The sequence below is a fragment of the Octopus sinensis genome, linkage group LG5 (assembly GCF_006345805.1).
Source record: "Octopus sinensis linkage group LG5, ASM634580v1, whole genome shotgun sequence".
Taxonomy (NCBI): Eukaryota; Metazoa; Mollusca; class Cephalopoda; order Octopoda; family Octopodidae; genus Octopus; species Octopus sinensis.
The window spans coordinates 48,011,614-48,023,741 of record NC_043001.1 but is presented as its reverse complement, the minus strand read 5'-3'; positions in this window follow the sequence as shown (position 1 = coordinate 48,023,741).

The following is a 12,128-nucleotide window of genomic DNA, read 5'->3' as shown; positions in this document are numbered from 1 at the left end:
TTTTCTTTTAATTTTTCCAAAATTTAATTGTTTTCCCTACTTACAGTTGATAAAGTCTCAATGACTGAAACCGGTACTGAAATGTTTTTCATAAAATTATTTTAGCATTTTCTACTTTGACTCTTTTCCCATATATATATATATATATATATATATATATATATATATTATATATATATATATATATATATATATATATATGTAGACACACATACGTATACACATACATACACACACACGCACGCCCGCACGCACACACACATACACACACACTTATATATATAGCGAAGATGATTTGAAAATGCAGAGGACTTTTAAAGATGTTTATTGACTTGACCGGTTTCACTTTCTTTAAAAATAAAAAGATTTTCAAAAGTAAAATATAAGGCTTTGTGTAACCTTTGTGGTGCTAAAAAAAGTTAGCATAGATGTATTAAAATACGGTGATAAAGTCTTTGACAATGGTAACAAAAGTGTTTGGCAAAAGCACGTACAAGATTAGAGATGGAGAAACAGGTTGGTCATTCCCCTTATATTCTGTATAAATATTCAAATATGATTTCTGATGAAATTTTGAGTAAGCAATACACGCTTTCTCCTATCAAATACTGTCTACAAATTATTTCTGTATATATGCTTATACACAATCAAGTTTTTTGATGAACATAGAAATAATTTTGAATTTATTTTACTACCTCTTTTTACCACTTTATGTGAACTTAACATTTTCCTTATCATTGTCAAAGATACCATTTCTGAAAATTTTATATTTATATTTTACATATTTTCACTCGTGCGGTACCTTCCAATTTTTTTGTTTTATGTATGTATGTATGTATGTATGTATGTATGTATGTATGTATGTATGTATGTATGTATGTATGTATGTATAATATAATTTATGCAGTAGAGTTACAAATGGGGCAAATTTAACTGTTTCTACGTAAATTGAAAACCGATGAACAACCTTAACTGATTTTCGAACCTGACTAAGTTCGCATTAGATGTGTCTGCCAATTTTGGCCAATCCTAGGAAAAGAAGCTGTCAATCTGTTTAGAAAGCCAAGAAATACAGTAGCTACAGAGAAGTGGACTACTAATAGTAGTAATTGTATAACCACATAATGTATACATTATATGCCTATTGTTTCTAACCATAGCTGGTGCTGGTCAAGAGTGGTGGTCAGGACCGTTCATCACTTTTGTGACATATTAATTTTGTCTCTAGGTTCAAATTACTAATAAGCCACCCATTTAATTTATTGTTTACACTTTTATCTCTTTGAAAATCAGCTCAGGTTTTCAACGGATTTTCTTATTAGATTGACAGAGGTATTTGAGTTTAACCCTAGGCGTTAAGAGTCGCTGACGAGGGTTAAGATGCTATGCATCAAATCCGAATTCGTTCGATCCAGTTATATACATTACCGCCCTTTGTGATTCTAAGTAGAGAGCTTTGTAGCTTTTTAGTTTTTTTAACTCTAGTTTTTAAATCTTGTGCTGATCAATATCCTCCGTCACTTTTGTGACCTCTATTAATTTTGCTTTTAGGTTCAAATTGTTAATTCACCCATTTAATTTGTTATATATATATATATATATATATATATATATATATATATATATGTATGTATGTATGTATGTATGTATGTATATTTATATATATCTTTAATTTGCTTTATATATATATTTTGTATACACACATATCACACATACATATACACTAGCACACGCAAACGAAATTGTCTTTACAGGAATATCTTTAGGAGTTCTAACAACGCACACCAAAATTCCTTATTCTTTTTGTTCACTTCTTGAGTTGTCGAATTTTCGCCTCACTTCAACTATCTGCTCACTTAACACAATTCCATTGCATCAGTTGAAAGTTAGTTACAGGCAAGTTTTCATAGGCATTGGATATTTGTTTTTTTCATTTTTCCCCGCCATTTTAATTCGTTCTAACATTAAAGGAAACCTCCCGAGGCTTATACATTCTCACAAATCATTAATTTTCGACAGTTCCAGCAGAAACGTGCCTGTGACCAAAATCACAAAAGTGTGTAGAAATTTTCGACACCTTAAACGAAAATTGAGATTAATTATAATAACACGTCCACCACGATGTTGCTAACATACGCCTTCTTCGACACAGGGTTTCAGAACAAGTTACTTGCCCTATAAATACAACACCCCTCCACACACATCTTTTATCTTTTACTTGTTTCAGTCATTAGATTGCAGCCATGCTAGCGTACCGCCTTGCAGAATTTGGTTTAGTTGAATGGAACGACCCTGTGCTTATTTTTTTAAAGGTTGATATATATTCTATCGGTCACTTCTGCCGAACAGCTCATTTACGAGGATGTAAACACACAAGTACCGGTTGTCAAGCAGTGGTGGGGGAGAAACACAGACGCAAAGACACACATAGATATACCTATATAATATATATATATATATATATATATATATAATATATATATATACGATGAGATTCTTTCAGTTTCCGTCTACCAAATCCACTCACAAAGCTTTTGGTCGGCCTGAGGATATGGTATAAGACACTTGCTCTAGGTGCCAGGCAGTGGGACTGAACCCGGAGCCATGTGGTTGGGAAGCGAACTTCTAATCATACAGCCACGCCTGCGCCTTATATGTATATATTATTCTTAACCATAAATATTATTGAGACTGACTTCGAAGTTTTGGCCAGCGAAGTCATCGTCAGACTGTTTTTATTATAACTATGTATTGGAGAGAGAATTAGCACAGGTTGTAGAATGCTTGCTTAGCATGTAAGTGGATCCAGGATCGAAACCCGGACTCTCCACATCAGCATAGAGACGGCGAGTTGGCGGAATCGTTAGTACGCCGGTCAAAATATTTAGCGGTATTTCCTCCATCTTTATGTTCTGAAGTCAAATGCCGCCGAGGTCAACTTTGCTTTTCATTCTTTCGGGTTCGATAGATTAAGTTCCAGTTAAACATTGGGCTCCATGTAATTGACTTAATCCTTCCAACAAAATTGCGGCAAAAAAATTAAAACCTATATATATATAAAGGTTTTTTGTGACATCCTTAAAACCAGAAATGTTTCAGCACCCCATCATAAATATATATATATATATATAACCTATAAATGAGAGCCTCAGTTCAAATCGCACGTGTCTTGAATGGGCTGGAGTATTTCTATTTGGGATGTATTTGGGGTACTTAGTTGTGCTCATGACTTAGTGTTTTGCTTCTTCCATGGGTATGAGTAAGTATCTCATTTATTTCTTTGCCACATTTATCACTGACGAAGGGAGGGTTCTTACGAACTAACCCTGAAATCGGTCCGATATGGTAATAATGGAATTTTTTAGAAATTTCTATCGGCTTTTTTTCGAGTAGCGAGCGTATTCTGAAAAATTATATGGTAATGGACAATATGTTCAATTTTCGGCATATTTGGCATTAGATATGTTTTCGTTTGCCCTTATTTATAAGTTGTTTATAATTTTAACCTTTAAAGGTATTTTTTAATATGCTGGCCATTGATAAAATTTTTTTCGAAAAAAAAATTTATCCTACATTAAATATATATATATGTGTGTGTGTGTGTGTGTGTGGTGTGTGTGTGTGTGTGTGTGTGTGTATATATCGCATCTCATAGTGGAAACAGCTGTAAGCAAATGAAATTCATAAGATAATCGGCTATTCCTTTGTCATCTCTTATTTGAAACCCCTCTCTATCCAAATAACACTTCGTAGAGGGGCATAAATATATAATGAGTTCTACGCCAGGTTATTAGCATTGCAATTCCTAAGCGACATACATAAATACAAACACACACTCACACACAATGAATGAGGGAAACGGATAATGGAGCTTGCAAGAAGTTTTATAAATATTTTTGCAAACTCCATTTCCCGTTTCCTTCAAAGAATACAGCCCAATTCCTGAAGCAGATCCAGTGACACTTATATCAAAACTGTGGATGACATCAGGTAGCATAAACAGAGAAAGTGCCTTAATCGGTATATTACTAACCATATACAAAATAATTATACACACACACACACAAACATATATATATATAGAGACATACATACATATATATATATATATATATATATATATATATATATATATATATATAGAGAGAGAGAGAGAGAGGAGAGAGAGAGAGAGAGAGAGATACATACATACATACATACATACATACATACATGCATACATACATACAGATAGAGACTGGTAGGATGGGGGAGAGAGAGAGAGGTAGGGATAGACCGACGGACAGATAGACAGAAGAGAGATGTATTTATGTATGTGTATATAGTATATTAAATGTTTATTATTGTAAGGCAGAAGTAACCAGCCAAGAACAGAGAAATATAGGAATTACTTGGGTGACGTTAATGCCGCTAATACTTTATATACACGTAATAAGAATTCAAACATCCATGATTTAATTAGGCAAATAGTTAATTAGTGTCTGACTTAATTATGCATGTTAAAAGGATAACTTTATTTCGAACAACACGACATCTGTACGTCTTGCTACGTCTATAAACAGCAGCCCCTCCCATATACCAACAATTGTTATGACTCGCTCAAAATATATCTCTTAATCTCTACCAAAAATTTTAGGGATATCTTCACCTCCTTCACTGCCATCTCTCTTGATTCCACATATTTTTGCGCTTGTTTTGCCTTGTTACTATTGTTGCTATTCTGGCTTTGTCTTGATTTCTTTGTCTCTTTCTTTCTTTCTATGATATCTACTCTGTCTCTGTTCTGTCTCTGCTGTGACTCTGCTCCAGTTGTTTCTCTATTTTCGCAGTAATTTCGCTTGTTGTTACTGGCGGTGGTGTTGGTGTTTGTGATGGTGAGGATGTTGATCGTGTTGGCGATGGTATGTTTCCGTTGTGGCTGATGTGGGCGATGGTGGAGATTATGTGATCGGGACGATGTTGTTGATAACGTTGCGATGGTGGTGTTGGCAGTGAACCTTCATACGGCTGCCGTTGATGGCGATTTGCTTTGATTTTATTCGGAAGGCGATGCTCTTGATACTGGTGACAGTAACGTTAGTGCTGATGGTGATGTTTTGATGCTTTTGACATGATGTCGGTGGTGACGGCGGCAATGATGACAGAAGTGATGTTGCGTTTTTCGGTGGGAAGGTGGAGTGTCTTCATGATGAAGATGAAAGACTAATGACAGACTGTGGTGGCGATTCTGTCGGTGAAATGTTTATGACGGCGTTGTTTTGGAGGTTGAACCCATACAGAGGAGCTGGCGACAACACAGCGGGGTTGAAGGAGGCAAGGCAGAAGCTGTGATAATACACTGGAACAGGTTGCAATGTAGCGATGTTGATGATGCGGATACGTCGGCCATATTTTTCTCGAGAAGACCTACAATCAATAAGGGTTCTCTAACTCAAATATTATAAATACTGTTGTTGTTGTTGTTGTCATGTTATTGTTTAGTCTCAGGTAAGTTTTTACTGTTGTAACAGACCCACAATCGAAGACATTCCAGCCGCGTCCATTCCGTCTTTTTCTTACAACTAGGGAAGTCAGGCTTGCATTATGCTTCATGTCCTGGTCCTGTCTCTTTCCGAAAACGGTAGAGTCCGAGTTAAGGGGAAACTAACTGGCTATCATTTCATGCACTTCAAAAGAGCACGTGGCAACCCTTTAGGCCGTTGTTGAAGGTATTGCTGGTGATGGTGATGGTGATGGTGGTGGTGATGGAACTTTCGGTGGTGGTAGTGGAGAAACTTTCGGTGGTAGTGTTGATGTAGCTCTTTAGTGTTGATGTTCAATTAGTTATTAACTTTCTAGACGCTCTTCTTGTCATGTGAGGGGTGAAGGTAGGGGTAGGGATATTAATGGAGGCATGATGATGGGCGATGGGCGGTGATAGTAATGATAGTGGTGATAGTGATGATGGTAATGAAGGAAGTGTTGTTGGCTATGGTTACATTTAACGGTAGCGATGTTGGTGTGGTGATGTTGGTATGTTAGTGTATATAGGAGTTTAGTGTTGCCAGAGACGATTAGGACGGCAGCGATGACGACGACGACGACGACGATGGCGATGATGAATGTGATCGTGCGATGATAGCTGAATTTAGTGGCTGTAAATAACGGTGGCGATGGTGAAGGTGTTGCTAATAGTAATGGTGATAGTGGTAGTCGTAGTAGTGGCGGAGCTAGTTCGCAATGGTGTTGGTAGTGGTGGTGTCTTGTTAATGTTAGTGATCGGGGCGGTGGAGAAAGGAAATTGTAGTGCGAGTAAAGGTGGCGGTAAGTGGTCGTGTCGGTAGTAGAAGTGGTGGTTGAGGTATTGGTGGTGGTGGTTGTAGTGAGAGTAAAGGTGGCGGTAAGTGGTTGTGTCGGTAGTAGAAGTGGTGGTTGAGGTATTGGTGGTGGTGGTTGTAGTGAGAGTAAAGGTGGCGGTAAGTGGTTGTGTCGGTAGTAGAAGTGGTGGTTGAGGTATTGGTGGTGGTGGTTGTAGTGAGAGTAAAGGTGGCGGTAAGTGGTTGTGTCGCTAGTAGAAGTGGTGGTTGAGGTGGTGGTGGTGGTAGTGGTGTAGGTAGATGTAGTTGTGAGTACGGTGCAGCAGTTATATATAACCTCCCCCTCTCCATACAATACTGGTTGTCAATAGTTACTATTATGGTAGTTATCGTTGTTGTTGTTGTTGTTGTTACTGCTGCTTCTGTTAACCCTCCTGTTGTTGCTGTTGTTGTTGCTGTTGTTGTTGCTGCTGCTGCTATTGCTATTGCTGTTGCTGTTGCTGCTTCTGGTGCAGCTTCTGCTGCTGGGATTGCTGCTACTGCAACTTCTGCACTTATTGATGTCATTGCAACAGCTGCTGCAGCTAGTTGCGATTTTTCGATGATTTCTACAGCTGTTGCTCGTGAAACTCATGATCGACTTATTGTTACTGTTGTTGTTGTTGTCGTCGTTGTTATTGTTGTATAGCTGTAGGCCAACCCTGATCAAGCAGACCTATGACCAAAGACATCCCAGCCGTGGCCATTTGGTCATATATTTGGACGCAAGAAGATTTGGCTGCTATTTCTCTAAAGGCCGAATGACCACTAAGAGGTGCCTTCCTCTCGTAATGATGATCGGTTTAGTGTTGGTGGAGTTGTTGTTGTTGGTGGTGGCGATGGCTGTGTAACTGTTATTGTTGTTGTTGTTGTTGCGGTTATTGATATAATTTTGCAGTGGTGGTGGTGCTACTGTAGACGGTGATGGTGGCGAATGGTTATAATGATGGTAGATATGACATTACCAGAGGATTATGATGGTACTGTGGCTGCTTCTGATCGTAGTGGTGGTGCTGTCTTGTTGTTGTTGTTGATGTTGTTGCTGCTGCTGTTGTTGTTGCTGTTGTTGTTGCTGCTGTTCTTGTTGTTGCTAAGCAACAAGACGGGTAACGGTGATTAGATGATGGTCTAGGGCTTAGGGGCGGGAGACACCAGACCTTGGAAAAAAAAAACTTTGGTCGTCTTGTTGTTGTCCAAGGCTCTTCGTTGACGCCGGACACCACTGGGTAGTGGCCTTCGAAGTCGCTGGAAATGGAGATCTCCAGGTTCGGATTCTTGAACGGCTGCTGCTGCTGCCGTTATTGTTGTTGTTGTGGTAGTGGTTGTGATAATTTAAAAGTAATTTGAAATGAAAGGATAGAATCAGAAAGAGAATTTGTTTGGGTGGGCGAAATGTGAGAGGCGGATAAGAAGTAGAAGAAACAGAAGTTGAATGGTGAGAAGAATAAGAAGACCATGAGGTAAGAGATCACGTGGTGCTTTGGGGGGAGGAGGTACTTATATTCCTACAACGTGTCTGTCATGAGTATAGCACTTGCTGATATTGATGATGGTACTGCTGATGGTAGTGATGGTGTCATCGTCTTCGTCGTTGTTGTTGCTGCTTCTGCTGTCTTGGTTTGCCTAACATTAAACGCCGTTTGGACGCAGTTAGTTTTCCGTCGCAACTGGAGAGAGCGGAGTTAGACCAAGGAACGGCCGAAGATCGATGGCAAGTCCCTTATCTGGGATGCGGTCTGCACTGATACTTTGTCCAGCGGCAATCTCATGAGATCAGCACCTGACTCAGAAGATCGCAAGTTAAAAAAAACAACAGAGGATCGCAAGTTAAAAAAAAAACAGAAGATCGCAAGTTAAAAAAAAAACACCGAGGATCGCAAGTTAAAAAAATCACAGAGGATCGCAAGTTAAAAAAAAAACACAGAGGATCGCAAGTTAATAAAAAAACACAGAGGATCGCAAGTTAAAAAAAAACACAGAGGATCGCAAGTTAAAAAAAAATCACAGAGGATCGCAAGTTAAAAAAAAACACAGAGGATCGCAAGTTAAAAAAAAACAGAAGATCGCAAGTTAAAAAACCCCAGAGGATCGCAAGTTAAAAAAAAACACAGAAGATAGCAAGTTAAAAAAAAACACAGAGGATCGCAAGTTAAAAAAAAACACAGAGGATCGCAAGTTAAAAAAAACACAGAGGATCGCAAGTTAAAAAAAAACACAGAGGATCGCAAGTTAAAAAAAACACACACAGGATCGCAAGTTAAAAAAAACACAGGATCGCAAGTTAAAAAAAACACAGAGGATCGCAAGTTAAAAAAAATACAGCAGAAGATCGCAAGTTAAAAAAAAAACACAGAGGATCGCAAGTTAAAAAAACACAGAAGATCGCAAGTTAAAAAACCCCAGAGGATCGCAAGTTAAAAAAAAACACAGAAGATAGCAAGTTAAAAAAAACACAGAGGATCGCAAGTTAAAAAAAAACACAGAGGATCGCAAGTTAAAAAAAACACAGAGGATCGCAAGTTAAAAAAAAACACAGAGGATCGCAAGTTAATAAAAAAACACAGAGGATCGCAAGTTAAAAAAACACAGAGGATCGCAAGTTAAAAAAAAACACAGAAGATAGCAAGTTAAAAAAAAACACAGAGGATCGCAAGTTAAAAAAAAACACAGAGGATCGCAAGTTAAAAAAAACACAGAGGATCGCAAGTTAATAAAAAAACACAGAGGATCGCAAGTTAAAAAAAACACAGAGGATCGCAAGTTAAAAAAAAACACAGAAGATAGCAAGTTAAAAAAACACAGAGGATCGCAGTTAAAAAAAAACACAGAAGATAGCAAGTTAAAAAAAAACACAGAGGATCGCAAGTTAAAAAAAAACACAGAGGATCGCAAGTTAAAAAAAAACAGAGAGGATCGCAAGTTAAAAAAAAACACAGAAGATAGCAAGTTAAAAAAAAACACAGAGGATCGCAAGTTTAAAAAAAACACAGAGGATCGCAAGTTAAAAAAAAACACAGAGGATCGCAAGTTAAAAAAAAACACAGAGGATCGCAAGTTAAAAAAAAACACAGAGGATCGCAAGTTAAAAAAAAACACAGAAGATAGCAAGTTAAAAAAAAACACAGAGGATCGCAAGTTAAAAAAAAACACAGAGGATCGCAAGTTAAAAAAAAACACAGAGGATCGCAAGTTAAAAAAAAACAGAGGATCGCAAGTTAAAAAAAACACAGAGGATCGCAAGTTAAAAAAAAACACAGAAGATAGCAAGTTAAAAAAAAAACACAGAGGATCGCAAGTTAAAAAAAAACACAGAGGATCGCAAGTTAAAAAAAACACAGAGGATCGCAAGTTAAAAAAAACACAGAGGATCGCAAGTTAATAAAAAAACACAGAGGATCGCAAGTTAAAAAAACACAGAGGATCGCAAGTTAAAAAAAAAACACAGAAGATAGCAAGTTAAAAAAACACAGAGGATCGCAAGTGAAAAAAAAACACAGAGGATCGCAAGTTAAAAAAAACACAGAGGATCGCAAGTTAAAAAAAACACAGAAGATAGCAAGTTAAAAAAAAACACAGAGGATCGCAAGTGAAAAAAAAACACGGAGGATCGCAAGTTAAAAAAACACAGAGGATCGCAAGTTAAACAAAAAAAAACAGAATAGCAAGTTAAAAAAAACACAGAGGATCACAAGTTAAAAAAAAACACAGAGGATCGCAAGTTAAAAAAAAACAGAGAGGATCGCAAGTTAAAAAAAACACAGAAGATAGCAAGTTAAAAAAAAACACAGAGGATCGCAAGTTAAAAAAAAACACAGAGGATCGCAAGTTAAAAAAAACACAGAGGATCGCAAGTTAAAAAAACACAGAGATCGCAAGTTAAAAAAAACACAGAGGATCGCAAGTAAAAAAAAAAACACAGAGGATCGCAAGTTAAAAAAAACCACAGAATCGCAAGTTAAAAAAAAACAGAAGATCGCAAGTTAAAAAACCCCAGAGGATCGCAAGTTAAAAAAAACACAGAAGATAGCAAGTTAAAAAAAAACACAGAGGATCGCAAGTTAAAAAAAAACACAGAGGATCGCAAGTTAAAAAAAACACAGAAGATCGCAAGTTAAAAAAAAACACAGAGGATCGCAAGTTAAAAAAAACACAGAGGATCGCAAGTTAAAAAAAAACACAGAGGATCGCAAGTTAAAAAAAAACACAGAGGATCGCAAGTTAAAAAAAAACACAGAGGATCGCAAGTTAAAAAAAAACACAGAAGATAGCAAGTTAAAAAAAACACAGAGGATCGCAAGTTAAAAAAAAAACACAGAGGATCGCAAGTAAAAAAAAACACAGAGGATCGCAAGTTAAAAAAAACACAGAGGATCGCAAGTTAAAAAAAACACAGAGGATCGCAAGTTAAAAAAAACACAGAAGATAGCAAGTTAAAAAAAAACACAGAGGATCGCAAGTTAAAAAAAAAACACAGAGGATCGCAAGTAAAAAAAAAACACAGAGGATCGCAAGTTAAAAAAAACACAGAGGATCGCAAGTTAATAAAAAAACACAGAGGATCGCAAGTTAAAAAAAAACACAGAGGATCGCAAGTTAAAAAAAACACAGAAGATAGCAAGTTAAAAAAAACACAGAGGATCGCAAGTGAAAAAAAACACAGAGGATCGCAAGTTAAAAAAAACACAGAGGATCGCAAGTTAAAAAAAACACAGAGATAGCAAGTTAAAAAAAAACACAGAGGATCGCAAGTGAAAAAAAAACACGGAGGATCGCAAGTTAAAAAAACACAGAGGATCGCAAGTTAAAAAAAAAACACAGAAGATAGCAAGTTAAAAAAAAACACAGAGGATCACAAGTTAAAAAAAAAACACAGAGGATCGCAAGTAAAAAAAAAACAGAGAGGATCGCAAGTTAAAAAAAAACACAGAAGATAGCAAGTTAAAAAAAAACACAGAGGATCGCAAGTTAAAAAAAAAACAACAGAGATCGCAAGTTAAAAAAACACAGAGGATCGCAAGTTAAAAAAAACACAGAGGATCGCAAGTTAAAAAAAAACACAGAGGATCGCAAGTTAAAAAAAAAACACAGAGGATCGCAAGTTAAAAAAAAACCACAGAAGATCGCAAGTTAAAAAAAAAAACAGAAGATCGCAAGTTAAAAAAACCCCAGAGGATCGCAAGTTAAAAAAAAAAAACAAGAAGATAGCAAGTTAAAAAAAAACACAGAGGATCGCAAGTTAAAAAAAAACACAGAGGATCGCAAGTTAAAAAAAAAACACAGAGGATCGCAAGTTAAAAAAAAAACAGAGAGGATCGCAAGTTAAAAAAAAACACAGAAGATAGCAAGTTAAAAAAAAACACAGAGGATCGCAAGTTAAAAAAAAAACACAGAGGATCGCAAGTTAAAAAAAACACAGAGGATCGCAAGTTAAAAAAAAACACAGAGGATCGCAAGTTAAAAAAAAACACAGAGGATCGCAAGTTAAAAAAAAAACACAGAGGATCGCAAGTTAAAAAAAACCACAGAAGATCGCAAGTTAAAAAAAAAACAGAAGATCGCAAGTTAAAAAAACCCCAGAGGATCGCAAGTTAAAAAAAAAAACAGAAGATAGCAAGTTAAAAAAAAAACAGAGGATCGCAAGTTAAAAAAAAAACAGAGGATCGCAAGTTAAAAAAAAACACAGAGGATCGCAAGTTAAAAAAAAACACAGAGGATCGCAAGTTAAAAAAAACACAGAGGATCGCAAGTTAAAAAAAAAACACAGAGGATCGCAAGTTAAAAAAAAACACAGAG